The sequence below is a fragment of the Hippopotamus amphibius genome, chromosome 3 (genome assembly GCF_030028045.1).
Source record: "Hippopotamus amphibius kiboko isolate mHipAmp2 chromosome 3, mHipAmp2.hap2, whole genome shotgun sequence".
In the NCBI taxonomy this organism is placed as follows: Eukaryota; Metazoa; Chordata; class Mammalia; order Artiodactyla; family Hippopotamidae; genus Hippopotamus; species Hippopotamus amphibius.
Genome location: NC_080188.1, coordinates 156,755,932 through 156,772,217, shown reverse-complemented (window position 1 = coordinate 156,772,217; position 16,286 = coordinate 156,755,932). Strand labels below are relative to the sequence as shown.

Sequence of the window (16,286 nt, the reverse complement as noted above, 5' to 3'; positions counted from 1 at the left end):
AGCTTAATATCCAGGCTATATAAGAAACACATACAACTTAATATCAAAAGAATAAACAATCTGATTAAAAAATGGGCAGAGAAACTGAACATTCTTCCAAAGAAGGTAAACAGATGACCAACATGAAAAATGGTCAACATCACTAATCATCAGGGAAATGCAAATTAAAACCACAAGATATCACTTCACACTTGTCAAAATGGCTATTATCAAAAAGACAAAAAAATATGGTTGGTTGGTGAGAACGTGGAGAAAAAGGACACCTCATTCACTGTTGGTTGGAATGTAAATTGGTGTAGCCACCATAGAAAACAGTACGGATATTCCTCAAAAAATGAAAAATAGAACTACCATATGATCCAGGAGTTCCACTTCTGGATATTTACTAGAAAAAACTAAGAACACTAGAAAAGATATATGCACCCTATGTTCATTGCAGCATTATTGTCATTAGCCAAGATATGGAAGCAACCTAAAAGTCCATCAACTGATGAATGGATAAAGAGGAAGTGGTATAGGTACACAAAGGAATATTAGCCATAAAAAAAATTAAATCATGCCATTTTTGACAACATGGATGGACCTAAAGGGGATTATTCTAAGTGAAACATTAGCCAGAGAAAGATATGTACCATATGATTTCACTTACTGTGAAATCTAAAGAACAAAACAAGTGAACGAACAAAACAAAACAGAAGCAGATTTATAGATACAGAGAAAACTCAGGTTGCCAGAGGGGAGGGGGTGGAGGGGATGGGCAAAATAGGTGAAAGGGATTAGGAGGTACATACTTTCAGTTATAAAAGAAGTCATGGTGATATAAGTACAGCATAGAGAATATAGTAAATAATATTGTAATTAATATGGTGACTGATGATAACTAGACATCATGTTGATTATTTCATAATATATATAATTTCTAAATTATAAAAATTATGTATAAAATAGAATCACTATGTTGTACCCTTGAAAGTAGTAATATTGTAAATTAATAAACTTCAAAAAAAAAAAAATGGGAGGGACTGTCTGCTAGTCAACAACAAATGCAACTAAGGGAATGAGCCTTCATAAGCCCAAATAAGAACATGAAAAATGAAGAAAACTGCAGCTCCTCCGCAGCGGGCCGAAGAGAGATGACGCGGCCGCCGACGACGGGGTCGGGGAGGCTGCGCGGGGCGGGGAGGCTGTGCGGGGCGGGGAGCCTGGTCAGCCGGAACCGTCGCTGCCCTAGCAGCACCCCGCGCCGCCCCAGCCGCCTCAGGAAGAGGCCGCGGCGTCCCCTATGGACGACGGGTTCCTGAGCCTGGACTCGCCGGCCTCTGTCCTGTACAGGGACAGAGAAGAATGGACTGATATAGATCCAGTGCCGCAGAATGATGGCCCCAATCCAGTGGTCCAGATCATTTATAGTGAAAAATTTCTGGGTGTCTGTGATTACTTCCCGCCGTCCTGCAGCGCGACGGGAGAAGTGGAACAGGCTTTTAAACTCACCAGAGATGCTATCAAGTTAAATGCAGCCAATTTCACAGTGTGGCATTTTCGGAGAGTTCTCTTAAAGTCACTTCAAAAAGATCTGCTTGAGGAAATTAACCACATCACGGCAATAATCGAGGAACCGCCCCAAAACTATCAAGTTTGGCATCATAGGCGAGTGCTAGTGGAATGGCTGAGAGACCCATCTCAGGAGCTTGAGTTTACTGCTGATATTCCTAATCAGGACTCAAAGAATTGTCACGCCTGGCAACATCGACTGTGGGTTATTCAGGAATTTAAACTTTGGGATAATGAGCTGCAGTATGTAGACCAACTCCTCAAAGAGAATGTGAAAAATAATTCTGTCTGGAACCAAAGATACTTCGTAATTTGTAACACCACGGACTACAATGATTGTGCCGTATTGGAGAGATAAGTCCAGTATACTCTGGAAATGATCAAACTGGTACCACATAATGAAAGTGTGTGGAACAAAATCCCTATTTGAAAGGGATTTTGCAGGATCGTGATCTTTCCAAATATCCCAACCTGTTAAATCAATGACTTGATTTACAACCAAGTCACAATTCCCCATACCTAATTGCCTTTCTTGTGGATGTCTATGAAGACATGCTATAAAACCAATGTGACAACAAGGAGGACATTCTTAGTAATGCATTAGAGTTATGTGAAATCCTAGCTGAAGAAGAGGACACTATAAGAAAGGAATATTGACGATATATTGGAAGATCCCTTCAAAGTAAACACAGCACAGAAAGTGACCCACCTACAAATGTACAGCAATAACACCATCTAGAAGAACTTGATGGGATGCTTTTATTTTTTTAAGAGACTAAAGCAGGAGTTAAAAACTAGAGTGATCATTCCCTTTGCCTGTGGCATAAAATGTACATTACACAGGTATTGCTTTTTAACATGAACTAAGTATGATGCTCCTTGGGTGATGCTGCTATTCAGGCTAGTTCTAAGTAATTTGATTCTTTTTAAGCAGTGTAATTCGGGGGAGGGAAAAGAAACAGTCCCAGAAAGGAACTTTTGTAATCTTATCAACATTTACGCTAACCCCTTAGCATCAACTTCCCCATAAATGGTCTGTGTGTCAGGATGTGCAGCTAATGTTTTCAGGTCACTGGCATGAGAAGGGTATAAGTAACTTACATTTCGGTTCAGGAAGCAGGGAATGCAGTTGTTACATTAGAGCTGCTCTACCACACTCACAGTATCTTGCTATCACTGTAACCAACTAATGACAAAAGGATGGTTTTGTAATAAAATTATAGCTGTATCCTAAAAAAAAAAAAGAAAGAAAGAAAACTGCAGAATGACCAGAGGCTTAAGGAAATTCTTTCATTGTTCAGAGGAGAATAATAAGGAAGGGAGTAATATCCTTCCTGGGATTGTAACGTGATGTTAAGAAGTAGCACAGCCATTTAATTTTCTCGAACGTCTTTTAAGTTTAGTCACTAAAGAGAATGATCTTTATACTGGAAAAAGTTTACCATCCGAGTAGGAAAGTAGGGCATTTTTACCTAAGTTTAAGCCCATAGTTTCAGATAAATTTCCTCCTAAAATAAAGAAAAACTAGGAGACCATGCAGCACATGCCTCCAATTTTCAAATATTTGAGAGACTACTCTGTGCAAGAAGGATCAGAGTTTTTCTTGGTGACTCTAGAACAAATCAGGATCATGTGGAGGGAATTATGGGAAAAAAATATAATGACTCACAAATAGGTGCCTCCTTATTCCAAGCGACATCATTGCCTGAGAGGAGACAAGCAGCAGAAGGGGAACCAAAGAGTCAACGCCTACAAGTGAAGAATGAAAAATGATTATACTCTACACATATTTCCCACTTAAGTCACCATGAGAAAATAATAGCAGGAGGATGTTACAAATTACTAATTATACATGGGAGACCTCAAAGAAGAAAGATCATCTCCTTCTGCAAGTTAGTCCTTTATTTCCAAGGAGAAGCTTAAATTCTTACTTCTTTAATTCATCTTCATTCCTGGTGTCCTCACAACTTAATGCAGTATTTTCCTTATTCATCATGGGGCATTTTTGTATTTGTCTTTAGGGAACGTCACAGAGTTATTTTGTTCGTGTGTACTTCCATCCAGGGAATTATAAGCTCCTTAACAACAGGGAAGATGTCTTATTGAAATATGTGCATTCTCCAGCATTTAGCCTAAAGACTGTTAAGCTTGGGGTGCTCAAACAATAATTATTGGTTGAAGGAAAGAATGATGCCTTTACCCTGAAGACTCAGTAAATGAGAGCCAGAGGAAATAGCTAATCACCTTCACACTTTAAATGTAAAAGGCAGGGGTGCTTACTCACTGTGCCATAAAATCATTTAGAGCAGGCCCCCAAATTTGGAACATTTCATCATCATTTATTTTTCATGTCTTAAGTCTCAGTACTATTCCTTGAGAAATGTCACAAACGATACTCAGCCAGGCTCTTTATGTGTTCCAATGTACAGCAGGGCTAAAGTTGATAAAGTAAGAAGTAAGGGGTATAATGCAATGTCATATAACAGTGAGGTAGTTACTGGAACCGCTAAGAACTTTGTCTCTTGATTACCTAAGATGTGATCAGGGCAGTACCCATTTGCAGCAGAGACTAGTGGAATCTCCAGTATCCAGTTTCCTCTTCTTCATTAGTAACAGGACCCTGTATTTTTAACTGGGCTATTGGCCACCTTCAATAAAGTCTTCATTTCTCAACTTTCCTTGCTGCTGTGTGACTATATCCTGGCTAGCAGATTGCAAGTAGAGTGTCTGGAAAGCATCTTTACAGGCATAAGTGTTCCCTTCCTCCATTCTTCCTCTGCTGAATGGAGTTTGGACCACGAGTTGAGATGGACTCTCTAATGAAAGGATCCCAGGTTCCTGTGGATCACGGAGCCACTGTATGAGTCCTGGGCCGCCCATGGTTCTTAACTTGAGAGAGAAGTAAACTGCTATTTTGTTTAAACTCCCATTATTTTTTTTCCCTGTCTTTTACAGCCTAATATAATCTTAACAGATAAATCAGCACTTCCTGAAAGAGTGACATATAAAAATGATGGGAACAATGTTGTTATAACAATGACAGTGAATATTTTTATAGACAGAGTGAGTCACTTTTATATTTAGGTAGTGATTGAATTCTACTTAGTATTAACTTGTTTTTTGTTGGTTATCTTGTAAATGTTTTAAGTGTGCCAACAAATATTTAATCTTCAAAATTTCTGCAAACATTTTGAGAACCGCTTGATTATGGAAAGAATAATCCCTCCACTGCATGTGTGTTTCTTTCTGCCTGTTTCCTGCCATATGAGGGTGAGTCAAAAATTATTCACACTCTCGCATAGAAGTTACAGAAGTTTAAATATAACCAGAGTGTGGATAATTCACAGTTGCCTTAGGAGAATAGGGTCATGGGTGTCCTCTGACTTTTGACCTAATAAAGGTTGCTTTTAAAGTGCTCACTATGACTAAAGAGCTTTGGAATAAAAATGTGAAGCAAGTTCCGGCCTCTGTATGGCTATAAAAACCAGTGAATATTTCTGAATGTATTGTAAGGCAATAATATGCCACAGTAGTGATTATATTGTAATTTTTCCTGATCTGATTCCCCATCTCTGTGAAGTTTTTTTTTTTTTAATCTCTTAATTGGAATATAATTGCTTTACACTGTTGTGCCAGTTTTTACTGTACAACAAAGTGTATCATCTATATTTATACATATATCCCCATATCCCCTCGCTCCTGCGACTCCCTCCCAAACTCCCTATCCCAGCCCTCTAAGTCATCACCCATCATCAAGTTGATTTCCCTGTGTTATGCAGCAGCTTCCCACTAGCTATCTATTTTACATTTGGTAGTGTATACATGTCAATGCTACTCTCTCTCTTTGTCCCAGCTTCCCTTTCGTCCCCCCCCCCACCCCCGCCATGTCCTCAAGTCCGTTCTCTACATCTGCATCTTTATTCTTGCCCTGTCACTGGGTTCATCAGTACCATTTTTTTAGATTCCATATGTATGAATTAGCATATGATATTTGTTTTTCACTTTCTAGCTTACTTCGCTCTGTATGACAGACTCTAAGTCCATCCACCTCACTACAAATAACTCAATTTCATTCCTTTTTATGGCTGAGTAATATTCCATTGTATATATGTGCTACATCTTTATCCATTCATCTGTTGATGGGCATTAGGTTGCTTCCATGTCCTAGCTATTGTAAATAGTTCTGCAGTGAACACTGTGGTACATGTTTCTTCTGGGATTATGGTTTTCTCAGGGTATATGCCCAGCAGTGGGATTGCTGGGTCATATGGTAGTTCTATTTTTAGTTTTTTAAGGAACCTCCAAATTGTTTTCCATAGGGGCTGTACCAATTTATATTCCCACGAACAGTACAGGAGGGTTCCCTTTTCTCTGTACCCTCTCCAGCATTTATTGTTTCTAGATTTTTTGATGGTGGCCATTCTGATCAGTGTGAGGTGATTCCTCATTGCGGCTTTGCCTTGCATTTCTCTAATGATTAGTGATGTTGAGCATCTTTTCATGTGTTTGTTAGCCATCTGCATGTCTTCTTTGGAGAAATGTCTATTTAGGTCTTCTACCCATTTGTGGATTGGGTTATTTGTTTTTTTGGTATTAAGCTGCATGAGCTGCTTGTATATTTTGGAGATTAATCCTCTGTCAGTTGCTTCATTTGCAAGTATTTTCTCCCATTCTGAGGGTTGTCTTCTTGTCTTGTTTATGGTTTCTTTTGCTGTGAAAAAGCTAAGTTTCATTAGGTCCCATTTGTTTATTCTTGATTTTATTTCCATTATTCTAGGAGGTGGGTCCAAAAGGATCTTGCTTTGATTTATGTCATAGAGTGTTCTGCTTATGTTTTCCTTTAAGAGTTTTATACTGTCTGGCCTTACATTTAGGTCTTTAATCCATTTTGAGTTTATCTTTGTGTATGGTGTTAGGAAGTGTTCTAATTTCATTCTTTTACATGTAGCTGTCCAATTTTCCCAGCACCACTTATTGAAGAGGCTGCCTTTTCTCCATTGTATATTCTTGCCTCCTTTGTCAAAGATAAGGTGCCTATATGTGTGTGGGTTTATCTCTGGGCTCTCTATTCTGTTCCATTGATTTATATTTCTGTTTTTGTGCCACTACATAGTGTTTTGATCACTGTAGCAGTATAGTTTGAAGTCAAGAAGCCTGATTCCTCCAGCTCCGTCTTTCCTTCTCGATTGCTTTGGCTATTCAGGGTCTTTTCCATTTCCGTACAAATCGTAAGATTTCTTGTTCTAGTTCTGAGAAAAATGCCATTGGTAATTTGACAGGGATTGCATTGAATCTGTAAATTGCTTTGGGTAGTATAGTCATTTTCACAATGTTGATTCTTCCAGTCCAAGAACATAGTATGTCCCTCTATCTGTTTGTATCATGTTTGGTTTCTTTCATCTGTGTCTTATAGTTTTCTGCATACAGGTCTTTTGCCTATTTAGGCAGGTTTACTCCTAGGTATTTTATTCTTTTGGTTGCAATAGTAAATGGGATTGTTTCATTCATTTCTCTTTCTGATCTTTTGTTGTTAGTGTATAGGAATGCAAGAGTTTTCTGTGCATTAATTTTGTATCCTGCTACTTTACTAAATTCATCGATTAGTGCTAGCAGTTTTCTGGTGGCTTCTTTAGGGTTTTCTATGTATAATATCATGTCATCTGCAAAGAGCGACAATTTTACTTCTTTTCCAGTTTGGATTCCTTTTACTTCATTTTCTTCTCTGATTGCTGTGGCTAAAACTTCCAAAACTATGTTGAATAATAGTGGTGAGAGTGGACACCCTTGTCTTATTCCTGTCCTTAGAGGGAATGCTTTCAGTATTTCACCATTTAGAATGATGTTGGCTGTTGGTTTGTTATATTTGGCTTTTATTATGTTGAGGTAACTTCCTTCTATGCCCATGTTCTGGAGAGTTGTTTTTTTTTTTAATTATAAATGGATGTTGAATTTTGTCAAAAGCTTTTTCTGCATCTATTGAGATTATCATGTGGTTTTTATCCTTCAGTTTGTTAATATGATGTATCACATTGATTGATTTGTGTATATTGAAGAATCATTGCATTCCAGGGATAAACCCCACTTGATCATGGTGTATGATTTTTTTTAATGTGCTGCTTGATTCTGTTTGCTAGTACTTGGTTGAGGGTTTTTGCATCTATATTCATCAGTGATATTAGCCTGTAATTTTCTTTTTTTGTGACATCTTTGTCTCATTTGGTATCAGGGTGATGGTGGCCTCATAGAATGAGTTTGGGAGTATTCCTCCTTCTGCTATATTTTGGAAGAGTTTGAGAAGGATAAGTGTTAGCTCTTCTCTAAATGTTTGATAGAATTCCACTGTGAAGCCATCTGGCCCTGGGCTTTTGTTAGTTGGAAGATTTTTAATCAGAGTTACAATTTTGGTGTTTGTGATTGGTCTGTTCATATTTTCTATTTTTCCTGGTTCAGTCTTGGAAGATTGAACTTTTCTAAGAATTTATCCATTTCTTCTAGGTTATCCATTTTATTGGCATATAGTTGCTTGTGGTAGTCTCTCATGATCTTTTGTATTTCTGCAATGTCAGTTGTTACTTCTCCTTTTTCATTTCTAATTCTGTTGATTTACATCTTCTCCCTTTTTTTTCTCATGAGTCTGGCTAATGGCTTATCAGTTTTGTTTATCTTCTCAAAGAACCAGCCTTTAGTTTTATTGATCTCTGCTATTGTTTCCTTCATTTTCTTTTTCATTTATTTCTGATCTGATTTTTTATGATTTCTTTCTTTCTGCTCACTTTGGGTTTTTTTTTTTTTTTGTTCTTCTTTCTCTACTTGTTTTAGGTGTAAGGTTAGGTTGTTTATTTGAGTTTTTTCTTGTTTCTTGAGGTAGGATTTTATTGCTATAAACTTCCCTCTTAGAACTGCTTTTGCTGCATCCCATAGGTTTTGGGTTGTTTTGTTTTCATTGTCATTTGTTTCTAGGTATTTTTTTTATTTTCTCTTTAATTTTTTTCAGTGATTTCTTGTTTCTTTAATAGTGTATTTTTTAGCCTCCATATGTTTGTATTTTTTACAATTTGTTTCCTGTAATTGATATCTAGTCTCATGGTATTGTGGTCAGAGAAGAAATTCTTGATACAATTTCAATTTTCTTGATTTCACCAAGGCTTGATTTGTGACCCAAGATGTGATCTATCCTGGAGAATATTCCATGCACACTAGAGAAGAAAGTGTATTCTGTAGTTTTTGCATGGAGTGTCTTATAAATATCAATTAAGCTGAGATGGTCTAATGTATCATTTAAAGCTTGTGTTTCCTTATTTATTTTCTGTTTGGATGATCTGTCCATTGGTGTAAGTGGGGTGTTAAATTCCCCTACTATTATTGTGTTACTGTCAATTTCCCCTTTTATGGCTGTTAGCATTTGCCTTATATATTGAGGTGCTCCTACGTTGGATGCATGGATATTTACAATTGTTATATCTTCTTCTTGGATCGATCCCTTGATCATTATGGAGTGTCCTTCCTTGTCTCTTGTAATAGCCTTTAAAGTCTAATTTGTGTGATATGAGTATTGCTTCTCCAGCTTTCTTTGACTTCCATTTGCATGGAATACCTTTTTCCATCCCCACACTTTCAGTTTGTATGTGTCTCTAGGTCTGAAGTGGGTTTCTTGTAGACAGCATATTTAAGGGTCTTGTTTTTGTATCCATTCCACTAGGCTGTGTCTTTTGGTTGGAATGTTTAATCCATTTATATTTGAGGTAATTATTGACATGTATATTCCTATTACCATTTTCTTAATTGTTTTGGGTTTGTTTTTGTAGGTCTTTTGCTTCTCTTGTGTTTCCTGCCTAGAGAAGTTCCTTTAGCAACTGTTGCAAGGCTGGTTTGGTGGCACTGAATTCTCTTCACTTTTGCTTGTCTGTAAAGCTTTTGATTTCTCCATCAGATCTGAATGAGATTCTTGCTGGGGAGAGTATTCTTGGCTGTAGGTTTTTCTCTTTGAAGGCTTTAAGTATATCTTGCCATTCCCTTCTGGCCTGCAGAGTTTCTGCTGAAAGATCAGCTGTTATCCTTACGGGTTTTTCCTTATATGTTACTTGTTGCTTTTCTCTTACTGCTTTTAATGTCTTTTCTTTGTGCTTAGTTTTCTTTAGTTTGATTAATATGTGCCTCGATGTGTTTCTCCTTGGGTTTATTCTGTATGGGACTCTCTGTGCTTCTTGTACTTGATTTACTATTTCCTTTCCAATGTTGGGGAAGTTTGCCACTATTATCTCTTCAAATATTTTCTCAGACCCTTTCTTTATCTCTTCTTCTTCTGGAAGCCCTATACTTCTAATGTTGGTACGTTTAATTTTGTCCCGGAGGTCTCTGAGACTGTCCTCAATTCGTTTCATTCTTTCTTCTTTTTTCTGCTCTGTGTCAGTTATTTCCACCATTCTATTTCCCACACAACTTATCCATTCTTCTGTCTTGGTTATTCTGCTCTGCATTCTTCCTAGAGTATTTTTAAGGTCAGTTATTGTTTTTCATCACTGTTTGTTTGCTCTTTAGTTCTGCCAGCTCCTTGTTAAACATTTCTTTCATTTGCTCCGTCTGTGCCTCAATACTATTTCTGAAATCTTGGATCATCTTTACTATCATTATTCTGAATTCTTTTTCAGGTAGACTGGCTATCTCATCTTCATTTGCCTGGTCTTATGGGGTTTTACCTTGTTCCTTCATCTGCTGCATCTTTCTCTGTTTTCTCATTTTGTTTAACTTACTGTGTTTGGGGTCTTCTTTCCTTAGGCTGCAGGGTCGTAGTTGTTTTTAACTCTGTTGCCTGTCCCCAGTGGGGAGGTTGGTCCAGTGGGTTGTGTAGGCTTCTTGGTGGTAGGGGAGATTGGTGTCTATGTTCTTGTGTGTGGAGCTGGATCTTATCCTTCTGGTGTGCAGTACCACATTTGTTGGTGTGTTTGAGTGTGTCTGTAGCCTAGTATGACTCTAGGCTGTCTGTATGCTAATGGGTGGGTTATGTTCCTGTCTTGCTAGTTGTTTGGCTTGAGGTATCCATCACTAGAGCTTGCTGGCCTTTGGTTGAATTTCGATCTTAGTGTTGAGAATGAGACCTCTGGGAGAGCACTTGCTAATTAATATTCCATGAGGTTGGGAGTTCTCTGGTGGTCCAACGTCCTGGACTCAGCTCTGCTGCCTCAGAGGTCCAGGTCTGACCCCCAGCCAGGGCACCAAGCCCCTTGAAGCTGCACAGCACAGAGAAAAAGCAGGTAGAAAGAGAGAAAAGAGAAAAATAAAGAAAAAAAAGGAAGAAAGGGAAAGGACAAGACAGGTGGTAAAAGCAACTCTAAACAGTCAAAATCACACAAGGAGATGTGCACACTTGTGCTTGCAAAAAGAGAAGAAAAGAGAAGGAGAAGAGAAAACAAAGAAAAGAGAAAGAGAGACTACAAAGAAGGGAGTAATCAAACCCATTTACAAACTCACATGCAAATGTATACGGTAAAGATTAAACTGACAAATACATAAAACCAGGAACAAGTCAAACATATCAGGAAGTCCTCCAATACTTCTAGGTAGGTCTCTGCACCTGCTCTGGGGAGGACTGTGGAGAGCTCAGACTGTAGTCTGGTATTAGTCCTGTGTGTATTTGCCCCCAGAGTCCACAGTTACCCCCTAAGTCTACAACCTCTATTGTAGAAACACTCATCTATTCAGGTGATCCACAGATGCATAGTCTATCAAGCCTATTGTGGGTATTAAGTCTGCTCCTCCTGTGGCTGTTTCCCTTTCTCTTCTTTGGTCTTATAGTCCTCGGGGATCAGTTTTGGTTTTGGTCCCTTCTTTGTGTGTGGGCTGCTCTCAGGAGTCGGTTCTCTGCCCAGACAAGAGGGGACAAAAGAGGGTGATTGGGGCTCACTTGCAAATTCAGGTCAGGGGGACGGTGGGGTCTGGCAGCTTAACTGAAATTTGTGGGAGTGCTTGCAGCAGCAGAGGTCAGCGTGAGCCAGAGGTGTGCTGTGTGCTTTCCCAGGGAAGCTGGCCCCAAAAGCAGGACCCCCCCCCCCCAGCACTGGCGGGCTGCACCTGCTGCCAGGAAGGTGTGACCAATGATCTACCTTGCTCACAGGACCCTTGGTGGTGATGGCAGTGGGTGACAGGCTCTGTGTTTCAATTTAACAGCCATGGTCATGGGTGGTGCTGGCATAGGCGCCACTCTGCAGCCTGTGAGTTCGCAGAGCAGCAAGCTCCTCTAGAGCACCCCGAAGCAAAGGTCTTCTGCCTCTCCATCAGGCCCAGGCTTTTCCCCAAACTCCCTCCCAGCTAGCTGTGGTGCACTTTCCCCCCAGGATCTTTTCTCGTAGCCAGCCCCAGTTCTCTGCCTGGTGTCTGTTCTCCAAAGCTCAAGCCTCCATGCCCAGCCCCCACCCACCACTGCAGGTGAGCAGACCCGCATCTCTGGCTGAGGAGTGCTGCCTGAGTCCTCGGTGCGGGAATCTTTCTGCTCTGTCCTCCACACACCTGTTGTTGCTCTCTCCTCTGGGGACTCTGAAGCTCCCTCTGTCCATCCCTGCCAGCAAGGGGGCTTCCCAGTGTGTGGAAGATTTCCCCCTTCACAGCTCCCTCCCAGAGGGACACGTCTCCTTAGGATTCCTTTATCTCTTTTCTTCCCTTTTTTCTTTTGCGCTACCCAGTTACGTGGGAATTTTCTTGCCTTTCTGGAGGTCTGAGGTCCCAAGTCAGCATTCGGTAGGTGTCCCCTAGAAGCTCTTCCACAAGTAGATGTATTCTTGATATATTTGTGGGGAGGAAGGTGATCCCCACATCTTACTCCTCTGCCATCTTTTTTCCTATCCTCTGTGAAGTTCTTTTATTGATGCCCACTTAGCTCCCCTGGGCATTAGAAATTTATGTAGCCATGAATCTAAACGGTTGCTCAAGAAGAGTTATGAGATTCCTTTGCCTGTAAGCATCATACACACGATGGAGAGGTATGCTGAGGCATTGGAAAACCCATTAAGTAAGGTCAGGGATGGGAGAATCAAGGGCTAGGATGGTGTCATTTTTATCTTTACCTTTCTTTCGTACATTTTGAAACATTTCACAGTAGAGGAAATCTATGAAGATATTAAATGAGTTACAGATTATTAAAGGTAGTTCACAGATATGATTCTGTAGCAGGCCCCTTTTTTAAAAAAGGACATTTAAAATAGAATTTTATTGGATTATAAAAGTTGATATATATTCACTGTAGACATTTTGGAAGTCATGAATAACCCAAACATCAAAAAAATCACCATCCATAATTCTACCACTTGTTATATTTAATATTTTGCTGTGAATCCTTCTAGACTTTTTATTTGAAAATACACATGTAACCCAGATATCAGCGGGCTCAGCTATCTCTATAGTGAGAGCTGGTTAAATTGGACACAAGAACTAATTCCACATCTGTAAAGTACAGGCTCCCATCTGCCCTCACCAACCACGCCCCCAAACATGAGTTCTCAGATTTCTTAGGGCTTACTTCCTCATATTCCTCTCTGCTTCTACACCTCTCTGTCCAAATATGCTGGCTCAGCATTCTACCTGCAATATTCACCTGCAAAACCAAAGCCTTCTATGGACTTCTGTAAAAAAGCTACTCACATTCAATTATTTTATGATTTTATTACCTTTATTGAGTATTTGGAGGGGATCTCATTTTGAAGAGCATCTCTATGCATCTTTTTGGCTTCTCTTTCCTTAAGCCTCCCTCTCTGGAATAATATATATCCCATACCTATATTTAACAGAGTTGTCCTCCCTATATTAATCTCCTGTTTTCCTTTGAGTGGTTTCCAAAGCAAATGCAGTTCCTTTCCTAACAATGATGGGTAAAATTTTAGTCTCTTTAAACTCTTATATATAGTTATACTTCAAGCCAAAATGTTTGAACTCATATCTTACACAGTTTTATAACCTTCTTTAATCATTATGAACTGTATTGTGAAAAATTTCCCCATTATTATGTACTACTCAACATCTTCTGTAGTGACTATTTGTTGGTTATTACTTGGATGGACCACCATCTATCTAATTTCCTATTGTTGTAAATTAATTTCTCATTTGACCATTAGAATAAGCACCACAATACACATTCCTGTAGACATAAAAAGAAATGAGATGCAAACTTCACCTACTTCAAAGAGCTTGAGGATTCAGATCTAAAAGGCTACCTAGGAGAGAAGAGTTGTAGATTCAAGTGAAAGGTTATGCCTAGTGTCAACTACAATTGGCACTTGCCATCCACCTCTACAAGGATTACATCATATGCTGCTGCAGTTGCTGATTTTCAACACCCCCTGAGAGGTGTTCAGCAGGGTGGAGAGCTGAAATGAGGCACTCTGTGCTTTGGGAAAAACGGGCAGAACAGGTCATCAGATAGTTAGATATTTTCAGGAGCTGATTTTATGAGCCCAATTCTTTATCTCCTCATATGTAGAAAAACCCTAAAATCCTTCATGGTGATGACTGCTCCTTGTGACTAGCAGAAACCTTCTGCTAAAAAATATGTGCTCGATTGCATGTACTCCCCCTTCACCAAAATCACATATATACTGACCTTCCCCCCGCCTCTTTGGAGCAGTTTCTCGGATCTATCTGGGATGCTGTCTCCAGGGCTGCAGTCCTCATTTTGCCCCAAATAAAACTTAACTCACAACTCTCACATTGAGCATTTTTTTTAAAGTCAACACTAGTTTTAAGACTTTGGGTACATATTTTCAAACTGCCCTCCACAAAACTTTGATTATGATCTTCTAGTAAGTTATGGCAGTGCCCTTTTTTCTGAGCCTGTATTATTACTAGATTTTGTCAATTTCCCAATCTAATAGGCAAATATGGCATTCCATTTTTGAAGTGTATTAGTTCTCATGTTACAAGTAAAGATACATTTTTCATATGTTTTACTACTTCAATTTTTCTTTTGTAAATTATTTGTTCTTAATTCTTTACCATTTTTCTACTTGGGTGTTTTTATATTTTCCCATTTGTTGATTATCTTTAAATTATTTTTGTATGTACAAAATTTTTTTTTTTTGGTATTTAGTTTTTTCAATCTTGTTCATAGTAGAATTTTTCCTTAATATACACTTCTAGAGCTCTCAAATCAGATACATATTTGCCTATATATTTATCTAGTTCTGTTATGGCTTTATTTTTAACATTAAATCTTTAATCCATTTGGGCTTTGCTCTGGTGAGTGACATGAGGCAGAAAGATAACATCTTTTCAGATAGTTAGTTGCCTTATTAATAATTACAGTTCTCCACATCCTGAAATACCATGTTTATCACTTCCAAATTCTTACAAAACACTTGTGTTATTTCTAGGGCTCTGTAGTTTGTTCTATGGATCTATGTCTCTATTTCTGCATTATTTCAATTGTTTTATTCTTTTTTTTTTTCTTTTTTCTTTTTTCTTTTTCTTTTTTTTTTTTAGGCGCACGGGCTTAGTTGCTCCATGGCATGTGGAATCTTCCCAGGGCAGGGCTCGAACCCATGTCCCCTGCATTGGCAGGCAGAGTCTTCACCACTGCGCCACCTAGGAAGTCCCAATTGTTTTATTCTTTTAAATTTTAATATCACTTCCATTTTGTTCTGGTACTAAACACCCCTCTTTTATTATTTCAATAAATTCTGTTGGTCAGTCTCATGACACATAATTATCTCATCAAATTAAAAAATGAATGCCATTGGAACTCTGATTGGAATTACATTAAATTTGCATACTTATTCAGAGGTAATTAACATCTCCACAACATTAAATCCTCTTTTAAATATGCTTTATTTCTTCAAACACTTTTTGTAGATCCCAAAAGTGTTTATATTTTCTAACTATATGTACCACATACTTGTTAAATTTGTTTCTAGATGACTTTGTTGCTATTGTGAATGGTATCTTTCCTCACTATATCCCACTTGGTTGTTACTTAAGAAAATAATTTATGAATATTTATTTTTTTACTAGACATCTTACTTAATATCTCCAGTTAGGTCTGATAATTAGTTAATTCCTTTTGGTTTTCAGATAAACATTCTTCTGCTAATAATAACTTTTTCTTCTCTCTTTCAATATCTATATATAGAGGGAGTCTGTTGTTTTATTGGTTTGATTTTCAGCAACAACTTTGAAAAACAGGAAGGATGTCCAGTGTTTTTTTTCCTTCTCCTAGCTTAAATACACACCTCAAGTGTGCATCTAGATTTTAGCCACTACTTATAAGGTGTTTTCTGGGTATCATATAGTATATTTATATGACAGGAAAGATATATTTTTCTATAATATTATGAAATAAATTTATGGATTTCCTAGTTTTGAACCATTTCTGGAATAGTCCTACTTGTTCACTTTGTATAATTCTTTTTATATTTATTTAACATTTGATTTAAGATTTTAGCATTTATATAGGAAATGAACAAGAAATATATTTTCTTTTTATTTGCCATCTTTGGCAAATTTTACTATGGGCATAATTTTATTTCTGTACTCTGTAATAGTTTAAATAATATTTTTATTATTTATTTCTTGAAGTTTAAAAGAAGTCATAAAACTGGGCCATTTTCTTTATTTGAAGGCACTTCTTTGTGGTGACTTTAAATGTGCCCACAAATTCTTTGATGCATTTCCCTTCAAGTGGTGGAGCCTAACTCCTCTCTCTTCAATATGGGCTGAGCTTCGTGACCTGATTCTAGTGAATGAAATAAAAGTGT

General features: G+C 38.2%; 1 long non-coding RNA gene and 1 pseudogene across 3 annotated transcripts in view; both read left to right on the top strand.

The window, feature by feature from the left end:
• Positions 1-16,286, top strand: part of LOC130849402 (uncharacterized) — an 80,955-nt gene that overhangs the window by 39,399 nt on the left and 25,270 nt on the right. The gene's annotated exons all lie outside the window — the stretch shown is intronic.
• On the top strand, positions 1,268-2,280 carry LOC130849401 (protein farnesyltransferase/geranylgeranyltransferase type-1 subunit alpha-like; annotated as a pseudogene).